Source organism: Ixodes scapularis, unplaced genomic scaffold (genome assembly GCF_016920785.2).
Source record: "Ixodes scapularis isolate PalLabHiFi unplaced genomic scaffold, ASM1692078v2 PGA_scaffold1__304_contigs__length_218370807, whole genome shotgun sequence".
Taxonomy (NCBI): Eukaryota; Metazoa; Arthropoda; class Arachnida; order Ixodida; family Ixodidae; genus Ixodes; species Ixodes scapularis.
The window spans coordinates 130,230,448-130,235,234 of record NW_024609846.1 but is presented as its reverse complement, the minus strand read 5'-3'; the positions used below and the strand labels follow the sequence as shown (position 1 = coordinate 130,235,234).

General features: G+C 57.5%; 1 pseudogene; it reads right to left on the bottom strand.

Moving 5' to 3' along the window:
• Nucleotides 1-3,081: 3,081 nt before the first annotated feature.
• Nucleotides 3,082-4,364, bottom strand: LOC121835970 (annotated as a pseudogene).
• Nucleotides 4,365-4,787: the final 423 nt, after the last annotated feature.

The following is a 4,787-nucleotide window of genomic DNA, read 5'->3' as shown; positions in this document are numbered from 1 at the left end:
ACGGGCGTGGGACCTCTATTTCAGAACTGTCGTTCGCGGTAACGGCGAATTCTGTCTACCTTTAAAAGAGAAATTTGGGACTGATCAAAAGAATTGGTGTTCATCCCGTACGACACGCCCGACCACCAAGCCGATTTGCACGAAGACGTCGCCGAGCCGTCGCTCCCTTCACGTGGCTGAAGACATCGCTCGCGCAAACGTCAAGCACGACGTGTCTACTTTGAGTTGAATATGCGCGCGTACGATTTCTTTACTATGTGAGAATGTCGCCAATGCGTGGTGCATCCCGACTTCGACCCGGGAGTGCTTTTGCTAGAGGAAAATCGGCAGCAAACTTTCCAACTTACAGTTTATCGGCTGAATTATTACTAAGGAAAGAGATTCCCCAGTTTCGAATTGTATAAGCGTCACCGCAACGAAGCGTAAAAGTTTTTTATTAGATCTAATTAATGAGGAGGGCGCGGACGTCATTTTCATACAAGAGACAAAGATCTGCTCCGCTGAGAAAGCAAAAAGTTTTGTTAGTTTTTTTGGAAACGTTTTTTGGTGCGTTCACACGCTCACGGCTAGCCCCTCCGGGGGAACCGCCATCCTAGTCAAAACAAATACTGGCATCCGAATGCTGGACCCCAGACTGCGCAAGTGGGCACTTTGCACTTGCCGATAGCGTCCTTGGAGACCAGCTGGTGCGCCTTATATCGGTCTATGCCCTAGCCGGCCGGGGGAGCGCAAAAACTTTTTCGTCGGACTGCGCGCACTTCTTGACACGCCCGCCACCCTCGTGGTCGGCGGAGACTTCAACTGCGTGACTAACAGTCGCGATAGAGTGAGCGGGTCGGCAGTGGGGAGGAAGTGGCCGAGTGGGCTAACGCGTCTCAGGTCGGAGTGTGGAGCGAAAGCTTGCGCTGGGAACCTCCTGGGCTCGATCCCCGCCGCCCCCGCCCGTTTCGATCTGGATGAGTTTCGTACCGGCACGCGTTCGTGTGACCACTACTGCGTGATGCACGTTAAAAACCCCAGGTTAGCGGTTGTACCGCACTGGCCAAATTTCTCATCTACAGCTAAGAGACCGATTACCCGTTGAGGCGCATCTCCATCAAGGCTGTATAAACATAAAGAGCAAGCCAATTTTTGAGCGGGTCGGCAGTCCCAAGAGCCGACGCGGCTGCGCTTCGCGAAGCCGTGCGCGATTTCGACCTTGTGGACGTGACGGAGACGCTTTACAATTTTTCGCCGCGGTTCACGAGGTGGAGGGGCGCGTCGCAGGCGCGGCTGGACCGCGTTTACGTCTCTGGCGAGTGGTCCGGGAGCGTCGTGTCCTACGATGCGAAGATTGTTCCGTTCTCGGACCACGGTTTCGTCGCGGCTGAGATTCTTGCTGGGGGCCCCGGAGGTGTGCGGGCAAGGCGCGACACGCCTTGGAAGATGAACTCCAGCATCCTCGAAAGCGAAGATATTATTGAGGAGACGAGGCGTGTTCTCCAGAACCTGGAGGAGGGCGGCGCGGACGCGGTCTCGTGGGAGGAGTTCAAGATCAAGCTCCGGGATGCCGCGTGCGCGCTCGGCCGCCGCAGGGGCGCAGAGGAACGTCAAGCTCGGATTCACCTCACGAACACCCTCAAGGCACTGCTGGAGGAGAAGGAGAGCAGTCCAGGATCCTTCAGTGACGACATCAAGCTCTGCCAAGAGTACCTGCTGGCCATGCTGGAGGAGCGCTACAAGGGATCCCAGGTGAGGAGCAGAGTTTAGACACTCGAGGGAGAGACGCAGCCCTCGAAGATCTTCCGCACACACGAGCGGAAAAGGGCAACAGAGAACACTATCAAGGAGCTGCGGCAAGGAGATCGTGTTTTAACCTCAAGAGAAGACTTCGCGGGCGTCTTCGAGACGTCCTTCGGGGAGCTCTTCCGGGAGGAGGGGGGCTTGATGATGTCGCCTTCAAGCCCTTTCTCCGGGGATCTTCTTCGGTTCCTGAGGGGGCAGTTGACATTTTGAACTGCCCAATCCGGGAGGCCGAGGTCCTACATGCAATCAAGCACCTGTCCCGTAACAAAGCTCCCGGCCCGGACGGCATCGGGTCAGAGTTTTACAAAATCTTTTTTGACGCCTGCGCCCCATCTTGGCTCGAGTCTTCAATGACATCCGCAGACGAAGTCTACTTCCTCCGACCATGCGACAAAGCTTCACGGTACTGATCCCGAAGAAATCTAAAAAGGGCCCTATTTCCGAGGTCGGGGACTTTCGGCCCATCAGTCTTCTTTGCTCTGATTATAAAATCCTGGCCTAGATCCTCGCAAGGCGACTTGACACAGGGCTCAAGTCCATCATAGGGCCCCATCAGACCTACGGCCTTCGCGGGAGGAAAATATCCAGAAACCTCCACAATATGCGGGCGATCGGCGAGGCGACGGCGGAGGGTCAACAGCCCCTGGCGGTCCTGCAGCTAGACCTGTGGCAGGCCTTCGACCGGGTGTCCCACAGGTTTCTCCTGGCGGCGCTGGATCGATTCGGCGTGGGGGAGGAGCTGCGGGAGTGGATCGCGCTCTGCTACCGAGACATCTCCACGCGCCTTCTCATCAACGGCCAGAGGGGAGGTCCCATCTCCATCGGGAGGTCGGTTCGGCAGGGCTGCCCCCTCTCGCCCATCCTCTTCGCGCTGCAGTTGGAGCCACTCTGCCGGGCAGTCAATGCGAACCCATCCATCTCAAGTTTACGGCTTGGGGACGAAGACGTCCGCGTGCTGGCCTTCGCAGACGACGCCTCGTTTATCTGCTTGTCCAAGGTGCAGGTGCAGACCATCCTGCGACACGTGGACCGGTTCTGCGCTGCCTCAGGGGCCATGATCAACCGACAGAAGTCGGCGGGGGCGTGGCTCGGTGAATGGGCGACTACGCCAAGAACTTTCAGAGGTATAGGATGGAGCACTTCGCTCGACGGCTACCTGGGTGTGCCGGTGGACCCACAGCAATCAATGACCGCAGTGTGGAGACCGACCGCCAACTCCGTTGCCGCCAAGCTGTCGCCCTGGCAGCAGCAGCAGCAGCAGGCAACCTTTAATTGCGCCCAGAAAGACTAAGCGATTGGTCAGAGGCCCATCTAGGAGTCCCCTCCCAATCACCCCTTAGGCGACGGCCAGAATCCCTTGGACTCCAGCGGCGTCCTCGGCCAGTCGGACGACTTGTTCCTGCACCTCAAGGTCGGTGCAGAGAAGAAGAGCTTCCCAGCTCTCTTGGTTGGTGATCTTTTTTAGTAGTGGCTGGGCTTTGCGGTCGAGCCGGCTGCATTCCCAAATAATGTGGCGAAGAGTCGCTCTTGCACCACATAGCTGGCAGTCTCCCTTGTAGCGATCCGGATACCATCCGCTGAGCTGGGCAGGACTATGGTAGGTGCCTGTCTGTAGTCGCCGCCAAGCTACCGCTTGCCTTTTGTCCAGCGAGGGATGCGCCGGAGGGTAGCGCATCCTTTCGCCGGCGTAATGATCGAGGATGTCTCGAAACGTAACCAGTATGTCGCCCCCCGTCGACGATTCGATGGAGGGGTCCGACGTTGCTCCGGCCCGGCGAGTGAGACCTCGGGCCGCGTCGTGAGCCTCCTCGTTGCCGGGGAGCGACGAGTGTGCTGGAGTCCAGATCAGCTTCACCTTCGCAGTCTTTTCAGGATCACCTAGTACTCGAAGCGTAACCGGCGAGATCCGTCCCTTGGCGTATTGGCGAATCGCCATCTGTGAATCGCTGACAATGATTTTAGCGTCTTGCAGCTTGAGTGCCAGAGCGATGGCCACTTCCTCGGCTACCTCCGGTTCTGTCGTCCGGACACTGCAGCTCGCAACGATCTTCCCTTGCTTGTCAACCACGGCTGCGGCTATGGCATCCCTGTCGTACCTCGCAGCGTCCGTGTAGTAGACGCCCTGTTCCTTCTCTAGTAGTTTTCGAAGGGCCTTGGCCCTTGGCTCTCGCCGTTCGTCGCTCCACATGGTGCACGGGGTGCATGTGACGTGGCAGGTTTGGGATGGTAAGCTTCTCCCAGACCCGTCTCGGCACGTCTATTTTCTCGCCCGTTTGTCTTTCGTAGCGGATGCCCAGGTTTTCGAGAATGTGACGCCCGGTCGCGCTCTTTGTTAGCCGTTTGAGCTGAGACGTCCGTTGCGCCTCGACGATCTCTTCCACGGTGTTATGCAGGCCCAGCGCCGCCAGCTTTTCGTTTGACGTAGAATCCGGGATGCCAAGTGCTCGCTTGTAGGCCTTCCTAATCAAGCAGTCAAGTTTGGCTTTCTCCGCCACCCCGAGCCGTAGGAAGGGAAGGACGTATGCCAGCCGGCTGACGACGAAAGCGCGGACGAGGCGTACAAGATTTCCTTCCCTCATTCCGAAGTGACGGCCTGAGATGCGTGAAATAAGCCGGGTGATCTGGTAAATTGACGCCTTGAGCGATTTGATCATCTCGTAGTTGTTGCCATCCGCCTGGACCCGCAAACCCAGGATGCGAATGCTCTTCACCGACGGGATACGCAGTCCTTGCGAGTAGAGCGCGATGTCCGACGGCAGCTGGCGGGACCGAACAGGTTTGAGGAGGAGGAGCTCCGACTTTTGCGGAGAGCAAGTTAGGCCCCTCGGAGTGACGTACTCCTCAATCGTCCGTATCGCTTCTTGTAGCGTGTCTTGGATGAACTCGTCACAGCCGCCGGTCATCCAGAGCGTGAAGTCATCTGCGTATATACTGTGGTGCAGCCCCTCGATCTTGCTGAGCTTCGCAGGCAACTCAATCATCGCCACGTTAAATAGATATGG